The following is a 16,598-nucleotide window of genomic DNA, read 5'->3' as shown; positions in this document are numbered from 1 at the left end:
TAACAATGGACCGATGTCTAGCTGTGACAATAAACACTAAGTTTATGCTTCAAAACAGGTTGACCGGAGTGCAATATCGTATCAATATTCATTAATTCATATCAACTGTATGCAGCTGGTAAACGCCATTCCTTTTGTGATATCATAAGAAATATTTCTCATCATTTAACTGTTGATAATGGGCATTTTGGTGCATAACAGGGTTGGTCTGTTTTGGTAATCATGGTGTTTGTTGACTACTATGGTCATTTACACCAGGCCACCATTTATATCCCGCAGATGCCGACTTGTAGCACGGCCCACTTCTAGGCTTTTTTAAGATGACGTTTACACGGATGAGATGGCGGGGAGGAGCCCAGATAAAGCTCCAACATTAGGGTATATAAATTCTGGAGTCGACCTCGGTCGGACTCGAACCCGCAACCCATTGGTGTTGAAGCTGTGGATTATACTACTACGGTGTTTCGCCTGGAGTTAAAATGTGTTCAGTTCAGACTGGGATATCAGTCTATAATGATTCTCGAGGAAACCGCGGTAATAGGTCAGACATTTTGAATTGTTTCTTCCTGCAACAAGCTTATAAAGAGCGTAGGGGAGATGTGGTACCGATGGATCACTGGGACAAAAAATACTTAAAAAATTCTCCATGATAATTTCATGATTACACTCCGTAAATTCGTCTACAATTACATGCTGACAGAATCTTTCCTCACATGCAAAAAAATTCGACCTGCGTGAATGATGGGGTCTGTGACGAATGATTTACGTTTCAGGGGGTGTAAAGTAAACAGGACCGTACGTAACTGCCGCACCCCAAACCCCCCAATTGGGGGGGGGTGAGCTCAAAGGGGGCCCAAAATTATTTCGCGAATTAGCATAAATTATAGAGTATTTTTCAAAAATTTATGCAACTTTTTCACAAATTTAAAGTTGCCAACTTTCTTCATTATTTAGTAGCCTACTCTTCCCCAAGACAAAATACACAAGATTTATCGAAATGGACATATCGGCGAGACATTTAAGGTTTTAGGACATGTAACATGCGACTCCAAGAAGTGTGCCATAACGATCGGCAGTGAGAAAACCTTGGCCAAAAAGGACTGCCCTCTTACACTGACCGAAAACTTCGTTATATATGCAAAATACATATAGGTTTCATTGTCCATAGGCGCCTAAATGACTGGCACCGAATGTTCATGTCTTGGCAATCTGAACCTCACAAGACAAATACCATTCCGCAGGGAAAAATTATATGCCAGTGAAGAAATACCAATTTGAAATCGTGTGCGTCGTTAGTTTAGTACATTTGGGCGATTCTATATTTTTTGATATAACAAACACGAGATCACGAAATGACATCATGAAACGAAGTCATACCAACGGGTCCGCCCGCCCGAATACGTTTGATTATTATTTACGGGCCCTTCAGTTTCCAAGCCACCTCATTCAGCTCTACCGGTAAATCTGATAACGTGAACAGAGAGGACAAGAAATTGATAGCAATATATATGCAATTCCCAATATTATTGACCGATTTTATCATGAATTATAGAAAATTTTTGCACTTCGCGCTGGCTCACTAAACTGTGACCTTTATTTCGTGACAACAGCGAACAACGTGATGAAGGGGTCGGTTTAGCACCATATGGGAGCCCAAGACCCAAGCTTTATTGGGGGGCCTGACCAAGTGCTGTTTCGTTCCTGCGAACGGGTATACGCCCGAAGATGTTTAATTGTTATTGAGGGGTCCTACCATTTCAAACACACCTCACTCAGCTCTACCGGTAAATCTGATTACGTGGAAAGAGAGACGATAAAAATTGATAACAATTTCCCGATCATATTGACCGATTCAATCATGAATTTTGAAATTTTCCGCGCTTCGCGCGTCTAGCCGAGAAAAGCTGACCCACTAAACGGACTGTCAACACAGATGATGAGTAGCGGTAAACAGCGTACAGCCATGGGGGTCTGGGGGGCGAAGCCCCCCAGAAGTTCAGTTTATCACCCTATGCGGGCCCAAGACCAACGTTTTGGGGGGGCTGGCGAAGTGCTGTTACGGCCCTGGGTGTAAAGTAAATTTGGATCGACATTTTCATTTTTCTATATCACCTTTCAGACTGACAAACTCGCCATAATTTTTGATGTGAAGTATAGGGCTTGTATCAGGGTATATAATGGCTCATATTTTTCGAATCAATACCATCCTCGAGTGGACTATTCTCGAGTCAATTGCAATATTTATGGGGTGGGGGACCTATGATACCATAGCCAAATCAAGCAAAATAGATGGGCCAACTAATCACTTAACAACAGAAACTCGCCTACATATATATAGGCTGTAAATCATAGTTAGCTGTGGTGTTTTATCGCTATTACGAGGTATTTGAAAGTCAAGATGTCGATTTGCGGGTAATATGGATGTGGCATTAATTTTGTAAGTTTAGGCGTAAATCAAAACATGATTTTATGCCGACATTTGAATTGATATAATCTATTTTATTCTTGGAGGTCGCGAGGAAACATTTTTCATTGGCTTGCTGTAGCTTCGCTTATAGTACACAACAAAACAAGTTAACAAATTTGAGTTTTTAAGCTTATGTCTCATAGGTCCCATGGTCGTGTGCCTTTGCACCCACCGGGTGGGGATCGATGTTCGAGCAACAAATTTCATACGTTTATATATAGTTTTTGAAAAGGCGGATATTCATATAAATGTCCGCCATAGGTAGAGCTTTTATCGAAGTATTGGGACAGCAAAAGATCTGCTAGTCAGAGATGATTTTGCAATTTTTGATCCATCGGTACCATATCTCCCCTACATGAGTACAGGGGCGTAGCCAGGCGTGTCGGCGTCCAGCTTGAGAACCCCTGTGTTAAATGGTGATCCGGTAGTCTCGAGCCCTGACTAGTATTTACCAATTCCTATACGTTGCAGCCTTGCTCATATTTCGATTGGCCAGGGGTGGCAAACCTGTGTACGTGCGGCTCATGCAACCGTATTAAACCATAATAATACGACCGTCTTGAGCACGGGTCGGTAACCTTTTTCTGCCCAATATTTTTAATTGTAACTTCGAAATAGAGCCATACATGCAAATCAACTGTTACGTCGAAATTGAAAATTTGTGGAATGCGGCCGTAAGCTGGATATGTAATCCAAATGCGGCTTACCTACTGAATCGGTGAATTATGTGGTGAGGGGTGAACGAGTTTTGAGTAAACGACGAAACGGTGTACGACGACGAAAAAGGTTGAAGACCACTGGTATATAGGCTATCTCGCTCATTATTCATTATAACCAACGTAATTCCGCACGCCGACATCCCTGGACATAAATCCTCTCACATGGCGAAATAATTCCTCTCACATTATCTAGGAATACTCATTTCATCGATATATCTCACTTTTGGCTCGGCATATGATGCAAATTGGACGCCGGATGTTGACGGCAAGCCAGTTTGGGGAGGTAAGTTATTTCGATGTATATAATTACTTTTCAGCGTGAAAACTTCATCAGGACTCTAATTATGATTAAACTCTTGACATAAGTTGCAATGAGTTGTCATGTTTCATTTTCCAACGTCCGAGCAGATTCGATTACAGTTTTAAGTTTCTGATTTCAGATGTTGTTGCAGTTGATATAGTGTCGGCCTTCAAGTACGACGTAATATCGATTATTATCATTCTTTGTCCGTCTCATAAATATTTTTTGCCGATAATTTATCTATAAATACTATAAGCATAAACGTTTTGACTACAGTCATTAAAATAGATTATATCATGTTTTGCGGGTGGCATATTTTCTGTCTTCCATTCGATCGTATATTACCTACAGTTCTACACCATTGGTAATGCGGTGATGGAAAGCCTATCTGAAGCAGACCAGGGCTATATGTGCAGTAGCATGTCAATGCGTGCCGTACACGTCTGCCAGAGCTTGAAAACATGGTTACTTTCAAAGTTGTATATATTACCGGTAAGAAATATTCGAAAATGATGCATAGCAATGATAGCGTATACCTTTCATTTTTATCATTTTTGACAAAAGAGATACGTACTGTAATTTCGCGTAAATCCAACACTACTCACTCTCCTTCCATTACCATAGTATCGAGCCCAATTATATATCAAGAATAATTCTTTTTCTTGCGAATGCCTTTGGTGCGACTTACCAACAAGTGCAGGAATTTACCGAATGCTCCAGATGAACACCTTTTGTGTGAATCACCCTAAAGTCCTAGACTCAAATAGTGTTCACTCGTACGTACAGGTTCATGGGCATTGTATGGCCTCGAATAATACATTATTTTCATTTCAACATCGTGGAATATCAGCTAAAGCCAATGCATGCATCCATCCGCTCAGTTCAGTTCACTGCAGTCATTCCACCACTTCAGTATGTCCTTCCTGCCATCCCAGGCTCTGGAGCAGGAGCCTGACAAAGGTGCAGAAGCATTTTCAGACAAGCTGGAGCAGGAGCCGGGGTTCCGAATAAAATTCAAATGGAGTCGGAGCCGGAGCTGGAGTCGGTTGTTTGAAATGTAGCTGCGGCTCTGAGGTGCTACATAAGACGCTATGCTACTGTTATTGACTGAATTCACATAATTTTACTGTAATCGTTCACAAAATTAGCAATTGTTGTCTCGTTGGCTCACCTATTCTAACTGACCGCGCTTACTCCGTAATTACCGTACTGTGGGTATTCGTCATACCCACAATTCCGTCAGCAGCACAACACCGTTTGCCAGCTCCATATTGTTGGATAAAAGAGGGCAATGTATGACTGGGTGCGCGCTTTCCAGTTAGTAGTCATCTGTTCTGTGTATTATTCTTGTCGGATTGTTGATACACTCGTATTCGTCAATTGTCGCGCATTGTCACTTTGGAGGATGTGGCTTAATTCGTTACTTGCACAGTATACAGCTTGAATTGCCGATATTAAAACGTCACGTAAGTGTTTCAATGCTGTACTGTACACCAGAGGTTCTCAACCTCCTGTATGTGACAAAATTTGAACTTATTAGAAATGCGGGACCTATGCTATGCATGGCGGCGCAACGGAGAGTTCATAGTCGTTCGTCTCAATGGTACCGCATGTGTTAAAAGCAGGGCGATTTTTTGACATATCAAAATTTGTCAAAATTTTGTCAAAATTGTAGCGTTAGATCAACATTTTTTTGACGTCTGCATTTAGTTTGTATCGTAGATTTTGCACTCCGCTGGGTGGCGACTGAATCTAAGACCTTCCGGTCCCCCGTCGTCTCCCAATCTATACCAATTTACATGTTGTGTTTGTTGGTGAGATGAATAAAAGCATACTGACTGACTGACTGTCGGTGAACTTATCATTTGCTATTTTACAGCTTGCAGCCTACTTTATAGGCCTATACCGTTGTAAACGGCCAATTGTCTGCCCATTGTGAATCGCTTCTTGGAGGTACAGAACTTCAATATACAAATGAATAGTACATTCCAGAGTTGGATCAATTGTAATTTGTAATTGTAATTGAATGTAGTTAATTACATTTTTCAATGTAATTGTAATGTAATTGTAATTGAAGCATTTTTATTTTGTGTAATTGTAATTGTAATTGTAATTTGACAAAAATTTTGCTCAATTACAATTTCAATTACATTAAATTGCTATTGCGACCTGACAAGCACATATAAAATAAGTGACTTATAATGCATTCTCTTTAAATGTCGACAAGGAATTTGGTGGATCTATTCGCGGAAGCCCTTGACTGCGCCCTTGCGGGCGAAGTGTTTTTCTATTTTTACCGCTATGCTGGCCTAGGCTGCCATTGTATACAATTTTTAGATTACTAACCAGCGGATGGATTCGCAACACGTGACTCACGATTGAATACGTCGAGAAGCGAACTGCTGAGCCGGCTAAAAGCAGCAGAATTGATATTCCCATAGCTGGCGATCCAAGCGTCGAAATTTGATATGTATGGTCCTAATCGAAAGCTAGTGTCGCACTGATTCCGCAATAAAAGTATATTTCCAGGCAATGGTACCATCCCAAAATAGTCGTGAAAGTCTGGGAATCGGCATTGTTCTGAACAATCGCTAGGCGTAATTGGTAATTGTTGTGGTCATGCTGCTGCAGCGCTCTCACTTTTCAGAACAGTCGGCCTTAAACGGCTATTTTGGAGCAGTTACATTGCCCTGACGAGATTATATTTTGTATTTTCGGAATTAGTACATCAATAGCTTACGATAAAGAACAGATGCATCAAATTTGGACGCATGGATCGCCAGCTCTATGACCACAAAGTTTGCTGCTTTTAGCCGGCTCTGCAGTACGTTTGTCGGTGCATTCATCCGTGACTCACATCTTGGGCATCTATCCGTGGGTTGGCAATCTACAATACGATTTCAGATCACGATGCTGCATCGTTATTTCGTCTGGCTAACTAACCAGACCACTGGATATTATATAACGTCTTATCTGACAAAGCACGGTTTTGTTTTCACTCCTCATCCTAATTCCTACGTCCCTCGATAAAAATAATATCATTTCTTTAATTATATACTATATACCAGTGGTCGGGAACCTATGGCTCGCGAGCCATACATAGCTCTTTTGGGTATAAGATATGGCTCTTTGCCAAATATTTATTTTTGTACCGAATTGATCAATATTGCAGCGACTGGTTGGTAAATTTTTATCTCGGCCAGAATAATTATTCTCGTGGCAATATAAACATGTTTTTGGGAGTCAAAGACAATGTTTTCTTCAGGTTTAGGGGCTAAAAACCCCTATTTTCAAAATCATCAAATTTTAGTTACTGTGACGCCGGCGGCCAATATCACTCGCGAATTCTATGTACCCGACTCGAAATCTTGAATTGTGCGATACGTTGATTAATCAAAGAGCATATAGCAGACATGGCGACGCCCATTTCAATACGCAGTTTTCAAATACGCATTGACTTAATTGATTCATTGATCTATGGCGCGAAATGAACGGTTGTGGATGGGACAATTACAAACTCGAATTACAAACAACGTCATAGCTATCCACGTTCTCGATTGGTAAGTAGCTCTGTGTAGTACCGGCGATAAAATGTAGGCGTGTAGCGCAACGTTATGTTACCGCCGAATACTTTGAGAATTGGGAAATCTGTAAGTATTTAGATTTTCGGAATCAGTGTGACAGTCACATTCGATTAATATCAGTTATAATAATTTCTATGCTACTTACGATGAATTGTGTTTTCAATGGTGAGACTTGGCCCGTCTGTGCCTTACCTCTCGTTTCGAGCTTTATTTTCCAACAAAAAATAACAGTTTTTACAGAGAAATTATTGCGCATACGAGGAATCCCATGTAGTGAGCTCGCATTAGTACTACCATGACGTCACGACTTTTCAATTGTGACGTAACAGTTGATTGGAATGTATGGCTCTTTGGGAGTTGAGATGGAAAAAATAGGGTCAATATGGCTCTTCGGACAAAAAAGGTTCCCGACCACTGCTATATACGCAAATCCAACACGTGCATATGTTATAATACTTTTTCAACGCCATACTGCACCCTATCCTTAATCCTAACCCATAGGAAATTAGGTAAATAACATTTTACATTTCCAATTACGTGAGCCATAATTACCAAGCATACAAAACACGCTTATATTACGTCACAATGACATCTCACATAGCATACTATGTACGCACATAAACGCATTTATTACCACACAATCTGAACTAGACTTGAATTGTTGTTAAATACGACGCTACGGTTGTCAAGGAGCACAGTTGAATTTATGATTATTCAATTACATGTTCAACAGCAGCAATTGTAATTATAATTGTAATGTAATTGAAGCATGCAAGGAGTAATTGTAATTGTAATTGTAATTGTAATTTGATATTTTTAGCATGAAGTAATTGTAATTGTAATGTAATTGAAACATTCATGAAAGTAATTGTAATTGTAATTGTAATTGAACTGAAATAATGTAATTGATCCAACTCTGGTACATTCATATTGAAATAAACCCGAATATTTTCGGCTGACACTCGTCAGGGTAATCGTCAGCAACTAGTAGAGAATTGGAAAGAACATTGTATATCAACAATCGTATCAGCAAATGGGACATCATTGAAGTAAATTGAACGCTCTCTGTTTCCTGCTGGTGACGTCATATTTTGTGATACGATTGTTGATATACAATGTTCTTTCCAATTCTCTACCAGTTGCTGACGATTACCCCTGACGAGTGTCAGCCGAAAATATCCGGGTTTATTTCAATATGAATATACTATTCAATTGTCATTGTGGATCATGAACGGTCAAATAAAACAAATGACATGGTTTTATGGCAGGGACAGGCAACCTCTCCAGTCGGCGGGCCGGATATAGGAAAATTAAGTACTCGGCGGGCCGGATTGCGGAATCGATACATTATTCACCCATTCATCCACATGTACAATGAATAAATCGTATTTAACTAATGTATTTCAGCGTCAGCAATGTCACTTCAAATCCACTTCTCGCCAATGTGGATTTGAGAACGGCATTGTCGTAGAGGCGTCGCCATGTCTGCTTCTCTCTGATCAATCAACACACGCTGCAATCATAGAGGCATGTATGGTGTGGACACAAGCAAATGTCATGGCTCTTTAAAATTGGTCTACGTCACACCTTCCATTGGTCGAAGGCAATTTGACGGTAACTATACTGACCGGCTTGCCGAGCATTAAATTTGATTAAATGGGTATCAATCGTAAGCTATACCGTGGTACTGATAGCGAAAATATAAATTTTATTCTTCTCGTGGTCCTGGAACCCCCAAAAACCAGCCTCGAATGTTGCATTTCAACGGAGTTTGGTATTGTGACGCAACAATGCTGTCTGGGAGCAGGTGAGAAGCAGCGTGAACCCAAGCGTATTGGCCATTGTTGCGCAACCGTTTGAGCATCCACACTCTCACTCTCGTGCGAAATTGCTCCTCAGCTGATCACATATCATACCAAACTCCGTTACAATGCCACATTAGAGGCTGATTTTGAGGAGTCCAGCACCACGAGCAGAATAATAGTTATATTTTCGAAATCAGTACCACGGTAGCTCTCGATTGGTACTTATTATTATTATGTATAAGATCATTTAGTGGTGCTTTTCGCATCGAAGGTTTTTGCACCATGGCGATTTAGAAATTTTGATCAATATGGTGGCAGAAAATTTCATGAAAACACAAAATAAGTAACTATAGTTAAATGCGATTGATACTCATTTTATCAAATTTAATGCTCGGCAAGCCGGTCGAAAATCACCGTCAAATTGTCTTTGACCAAATGAAAAGTGTGACGTAGACCAATGTCACTGAGCCGTGAGATTTGCTTGTGTCCACACCATAGAACACTATGGTGCATTCCTTAATTAAGATTTCGAGGCGTTCGAAAACTCCGAGACCCCAAATTTACCAAGATATAGTGGTAGCATAGTGGTATATCCCACATGGGTTATGGGTTCGAGTTCGACCGATGTCGACTCCAGAATTCCTACCAAAGAGTTGGAGGTTTATCTAGGCTCCTCCTCGCCACCTTATTCGCATAAGCGGTGTTTACGAAAGCCTACAAGTATGTCGTGCTATAAGTAGGCGGTTGCGGAATCAAAAATGATAAATATAGGCCTGGTGTAAATGAACATTGTTGTCATCAAACACCATGATTACCACAAACTACATTAGGGTTGAGTAGCCTACATCGTAAATGTCTATAATGTAAGTCTTCTCGCTTCGACGAGCATACGCGTAATCTCCACTATCGTACGCTGCGCTGCGCGCACACGTATATAATAACATAAAGTCACTAAAATGTTACGTAGTTAGCAAGTAGGTGGGGATCTCGGCAGACTGGGGCCGCTATGGCCACATTATCATGTAAGACGGGAAACTGTCCGCGGGCCGGACAAAATCCCGTCGCGGGCCGTATGTTGACGCCCCTGTGTTATGGTCACCGTATCGCAATATCCTAACTGAAGAAAGACTTCTTGGGCATTGCACCATTCTTATATTAAGAAGCGCATGATGAAAAATTGTGATGTACACAACATTGTTAGAATGAAGCAACACGGTTTGTCACCAGCAGTACGCACAACTTGAGTGTTGTCAGCCAACAACTGCTGATGTTGAACGTTCTTTCTCCATTCTTGGCAAGCTTCTTAGTAAGTACATACACTTTCTACCCAAGAATGTAGAAAAGTATCTCTCGTTGTACTACAGGAAATATTAATTATTTCTACTGTAATACGTATTGTAACTATTGGAATTCTTCATAGGGCCAGGGCATGGTATGGTATGGTATGGTATGGAAGTATGGTATGGTATGGATCGCTATTTAGGTATGGAATATGGAAGAATGCAAGTATGGTATGGAATGGAAGATTTTAATCTATGGTATGGAACGACATTTCCATACTTCCATACTTTGATATTTTATACATTTTATCGTGATCTGTGCAAGCTTCATGAAGCGTACGTTGATCGCTGCTCAGTGCTCACGGAATACGATCGCTTTTGTTATGTGTGAACGTGAACTATTGAACGCTGTGGAGGTACAAATACGCGCTTGTGCAACGGTTTTAGGAGCACTTGGAATGACATGATTTTGTGATATAATAATGACAACAGTAATGTTGATCTGACATTCTATTGAGTCTAGACACGACGTCTCCGAGCATAGTCTATCATGTGACGCAATAATTGGTAATGTATAGGCAACTCCAACTATACCTCATTCCTTGAGTGACGACAGCTCACAAGCAATCATGATGCAACGTACTAATTGCTCAATGCGATTGATAATTACATTTCTTCTGAAACATTGCCCGCTCCACACATTTATACTATTAAATAGTATATTCTTATTGAAATGAACCCGAATATTTTCGGCTGACACTCGTCAGGGGTAATCGTCAGCAACTAGTAGAGAATTGGAAAGAACATTGTATATCAACAATCGTATCACAAAATATGACGTCACCAGCATGAAATTTCGAATGAGAGAGCGTTCAATGTACTATTTTTAGGTGATACACGAACTCCTTTTGTTGACAGAGTTTTGGTTGGTGTATTTTGATAAAAGTTGATTCCAAGGCACACAAATGGAATTGTGAACGGCCTCGACCTACGATTCGAAATCGGTCGTCTCGATAATTATTCGCACAAATCGGATTATCCAACAGATGTTTGCCGATGGCAGAATTAATGGCCTTTGATCGATCAGCATCAATCTTAAGTGGATGAGTTAAGGGTGAGCTTTTCACATCGCGTGACGCACGTGTTCTGATAAATCTGGGGACATGTTGGTTTATGCGGTCCTGCAGACGTCTTGACGTTCTTCCCACGTAGCCACAATCACAGTGGCACCTATATTCGTACACTACATTACTTTGTTGAAGTGCAGGAAGCACGTCTTTGCGTGTTGAAGGGAGCAGTTGTGTTGTTGTAAAAATCACATTGGTTTTGACTGTATCGTAACATTTACCGACAGCAGAAATCAATTGTTTTTCAAAGCGGGTGGAAATGGGGCCAATCCAAGGTAGATGGATATAAACATCTTTTATTGTTCGTGCGATGGGCTCTGTTCGTTTTTCTGCGTTGAATTGCGTTAATTTCCTCTCCATGCCGCGGCTGATGACGTGTTCAGGGTAACCGTTATCAAGTAAGATTTTTCGGATGTAGTCAAGTTCTAAACTCAGTTTGACTTGACTACATCAGCGGGCAGTATGTTACCCGTCCCTTTTATGAACGGTCCTAGATAACAATCTGCTGACTATCTCATTTTGCTCACGGAAGCTGTAGAGTAGACTTACACGGCACTTCACCACCGTGGACTAAACCTCCCCAAAACAGACTCTGTAAAACAATACCAGGAATTTGATTCGCATCATGGCTAGTTTAAGCAATTATGACATCCGAAATATCAATAATATAGGTGCTAGAAAAGGTACTATGCTTATGATATTTAAGTATTTGAAAGTATGGAATATGTATCAAGTATGGTATGGAACAATGTTGGTATGGTATGGAAAATTGCAAGTATGGTATGGAGAGAGTAAGGCAAGTATTGAGTATGGAAAATTCTCGTTCCATACCATACCATACCATGCCCTGCATAGGGCCACATTTTATGAAAATAGTAGTTTTTTCATGTAATAATTAGTCTCCTTCTAAGCAAAAAGCGTTTTTTCAGGTCAAATTACATCCTTATGACAGCCAGTTCCAACCATCAGATATGGAGATAAATGGTACAATTTTAACGTTATGTGGGAAACACCTAATTTGCATACGTTAGATCAAAATTTGGTCAACATTTTAATTTTTTTGGTCAAAATTTTCCTTAATTTAGGTCAAAAAATCGCCGTAGTTATAAGAAACTGTCAAAGAGTAGACTCGTTTCGGTCAATGCATATGTTTGTTTGTTTTGTGGTATTTATGGTGTTTGTCGACTTCTATGGTCATTTACACCAGGCCGATACTCTTCATTATTTTCCGTAACGGCCGACTTATAGCACGGCCCACCTCTAGGCTTACGCGGATGAGGTGGCGAGGAGGAGCCTAGGTAAACCTCCAACACTTAGGCATCGGAATTCTGAAGTCGACCTCGGTCGGACTCGAATCCGCACCCATTGGTGTTGCAGCCGTGGATATACCACTGCGCTATCTCGCCACCCACAATATATATGTAAAAGCTTTGAGTTTTTAAACAAAATTCAATTAAGCAGGTCTTGGCAGTATAATAGAGCCTATAGCAAATAGCAAATGCATATTTCTTTCAAAGGACACCGAACAGTCACAATCAAGATAGTGGTATACTATATAACAGGACTTCGCGAACTTCGCCTTGTGGAAACTTCAATGGAACCACGTATAAATGTCAAGTATCAAAAGCCATCATTAAATAAAGTCTCCAACATTACGTTAAGTTAAGTTAAGTTGTCGTGATTAACTGTAGGGATAATATCAGTATTTGTAGGTTTACATGTCCGCGAGGTCAAAAAGGTTGAGAACCGCTGCTGTACAGCCTGTACTCAGCAATAGCATGGAGTAAAGAGCGTTCTATAGATCAACTATGATGTCATTGACATCAGTTGACACGAAGTTATTATGACGTCACATCACTTCGCATACCCACACAAAATCAAGGTTCGGCGCGACGGCCCCAATGTGTTCATAGCTACAATTGTTGTTACTGACCACTGACTTTTAATTATGAACCATTCGATAGTATTCGGAGCCCAGAGCAGTGGTAACAATGAGATGCGGTGCTGGAGGGGGAGCTAATTTATGACAGAAGAGAGCTCCAGAGTTGAAGATCGAGCAGTTTAAAATTTGAGCAGTGACTTCTAAACCGAGGGTCACGGCAGTATATGCTGACAAATGTCTATACTGCCGTGATGTAGCATTGGCTGTGCGCATGCGCATATATGTGCCGTGAATAGTACAAGACAACTGCATTGCAACTATAAACGCGGACTCTTCGAATTTGGATAATTTATTGAACTCTACAGAAAGTGGGAGATGTGAAGAATTTTTTTATAACAATTAGCATACTTTCATAGCGCCCATCTGATGGATAGAATAGAGAAGATAGTTTTGTGGGGCCATGAACCTTTTGATTCAGGCATATAGCAGTGCCGCCACACAATATATATCTTTGAGCAGTATGTTACTTGCGCATCCTGGTTTTCATCGGCGTACCATCTTTTGGTGCATCTTTCCTGAAACCGTGCGGGTGCAGGTTTTTACCTTCTCGAAATTTGGTGTCGATGTCATAGACCAGTGGTTCTTAACCTTGCCTCCAGCGCCCCCCGAGGGGCGATTTGGATTTTGAAGGGGGCGGAAACGCTCAGGGGGCGAAATGGGGGGCGCTAGGCTCAGGGGGGCGGTATGGGGGACGCTGAAGAAAAATGGTGTAGTAGTAGGACATATCATTACTAAGTTTTCAGTGCAAATTAACATTTGTCAAAACATGTAAAATCTCTAGATGTTTGTTAGCGCTCCGCGACAATGTTTGCTACATATGTTTTAATAAATGTAGTCGCTTATTATAATTCATGTAAAATGAATTGCGCGTACTTATAGATCGTCAATTCCCCTTTGACACACTGCTTGCTAGGGGTATTTTCAACATCATGTTTCGTGTATTAGTGTTCCTTGGGCGCGATTGAAGCGCGAAATATGTCCATAATAGTAAACTCTCGACCCGAAAAGACCAACCGGAATTTGACCACTTACCAGGACCGTAACTGCCGCACCCCTAACCCCCCAATTGGAGGCCCGAGCTCGAAAGGGGGACAAAATCATTTCGGTGAATGATCATCATCATTTTTTAGCAATTTATGTAACTTTTTTCAATTGTTTTTCGCGCTGCGCGCGATTTCGCGTTGCCACATTATTAATGATTGGGTACCCTTCCCCACGAAAAAATACTCATGATTTATAGAAAATAGAAATAGGCATTTAGGCGTCGGCCATTACCACGCCACAATGCACGAAAAAAATCTGATTACGTGGGCTGAGAGGATAAAAAATTATAGCGATATATATAGATGCAATTACAAATATTCTTGACCGATTCGTTCATGCATTATAGAAAATTTTGGCGCCTGGCGCGAATAGGCCCCATAGACTTTGCTGACTATCGAAATCTCGCGACAGGGTCTGCTGCCTCTTACACATTGTCTTTATTACTGTCCTTAATATATGGGGTGGGGGACGCTAGAGCACGGCAATTTTGGAAAAGGGGCGCTGAAGGAATAAAGGTTAAGAACCACTGTCATAGACTATTTGTTCACGCTGATCAGATTAAAAGTAAAATGTGGCCGCCCGGCGGATATAAGGTAACGTATGAAAATCTTCGATATTAGCTGCCTTGAGGGATTATATTTATTTTCCTATTCCAAATCTCAACTTTAGATGGGAATCTGCTGATTAATACAAGCCTTATTCTATTCAAATAGTATTACTTCGAGGGCCGGATTAAATCGTCTATGGCAAGCCGCATCTGGCGCGCGGGTTGTATGTATGTCATTCCTGGGCCCATAGACCACCATACGGGTTATAGTCTCACATATGAACAATTGAACGTATTTTTTAATCTAATAAATTTATCAAAAAGCTTAACTTTTGATATAAAAATGCTGGTTCATGGTAGTATTCGCACAGCATTGCCTCGCGGGACGGATGAAATCGACTGGCGGGCAGTATGTTTGACATATCTGCTTTACAGCAAGGCCATGATTTTCAACTCGGGCTCCTGTGCTATTGGCAAGTGATGGATTAATATTGAGCCCAAAAGACCCACACCACCGATGCCGTATTGAAAGCAGCGGTAGGTAACTAATATTGACAATCACCGACACACGTTTGCGTCATATCTTTGACATCCTGTACTTTCAAGGAACAACCGAACCATCGACTGCGAAGGTGATTATAGACTACTACGTTTACAAATCAACGCCGTCCGTTTCGCACTGGTTCGGAGAAATGGACTTGAGAACTGCGATGCTGCTAAAACATGTCGGCTTGAAATAAAAAGTTTTTATATTTGAGGATGGGCCCGGATTATTTGTGTCATTTCGAAGTTGAACCAATAAACTAGTATGCTTTTACATAACGATATTGACAACAGCTGGAATAGTGCAACGTGTAATGCGCTTTGACATGCAACATGCGGATGATACAGTTTTACTACTGTATTCATCGGAGTGGTTAAAATTGTCGCTCACTGATTAATTCACACAAATCGCAAAGGACTCGAGACAATTAGATATCACATTTATACCCTCTTGGATTACTTGTGTTATTTATTTGCCGACCGCCCGCATCGTCCCTTCGTATCCCATTAAGCGGGGGAGATAGCGTGGTGGTAACGATAAGCGCCCACCAATCTGACGGATCCGGATCGATTCCCGTCGGAGGTTTATCTGGGCTCCTCTTCCCCCGCCGTTGCCGTTCTTACGGCGACAAAAAAGCAAAGAAAAATAACTGACGAAAGAAAGCACTCACTCACAAGAAATGGAAAAAAAACTAGTAGAGAGGGCCCCAGCTTCAAACAGATCAACACCGAAAAGAACTGTGACATCGGGCACTCTACGCCGAGGTGGATGTTAGAGTAAAGGATCGCGACTGATGCGTGTCGTTCGAACTCCTACTATCTGATCAAGCCGATGCATTGTGTCTTATCGCAATGTACATTATGTGTGACTTGTTCAGATGAAAACCATAACCCAACGATATATTCTTATTTAATTAATGCATGCAGTAGACTACAAGCTTTAAAATACTAGTACTGTTCGAGGTTATTTCTAGTTACTTCGCTAGTCAAAGGCCCGTTTTATTTAGTTGGCTACGGAAATCGGGGTCGCTAATTTCGAATTGATAGGTGGATATCAAAGCGGACAGGGATATATAAAGAGCTACACATAATTTGAAGGGGCGCGGCAGTTCCGTATTTTTAGAGTTCCACACGACGTCTCATAAAATACAGAATTGTGCCTATACATCACACATGGTGCGTTGCACCAGGTTTGTAATGAGTCTAGTGACTAATATATTCACCTACACGTTGCATACA

General features: G+C 41.0%; 1 long non-coding RNA gene across 1 annotated transcript; it reads left to right on the top strand.

Moving 5' to 3' along the window:
- Positions 1 to 233: 233 nt before the first annotated feature.
- On the top strand, positions 234 to 16,418 carry LOC145441037 (uncharacterized). The gene is made up of 3 exons (XR_013915703.1): positions 234 to 3,469; positions 3,839 to 3,979; positions 15,252 to 16,418. It is a non-coding gene; the product is annotated as an uncharacterized LOC145441037 (long non-coding RNA).
- The last annotated feature ends 180 nt before the right edge of the window (positions 16,419 to 16,598 follow it).

Source organism: Botryllus schlosseri, chromosome 6 (genome assembly GCF_051294905.1).
Source record: "Botryllus schlosseri isolate E-star chromosome 6, Bs_hap1, whole genome shotgun sequence".
Lineage (NCBI taxonomy): Eukaryota > Metazoa > Chordata > Ascidiacea > Stolidobranchia > Styelidae > Botryllus > Botryllus schlosseri.
The sequence above is the reverse complement of the archived record's forward strand: the minus strand, read 5'-3'. Positions and strand labels throughout refer to the sequence as shown.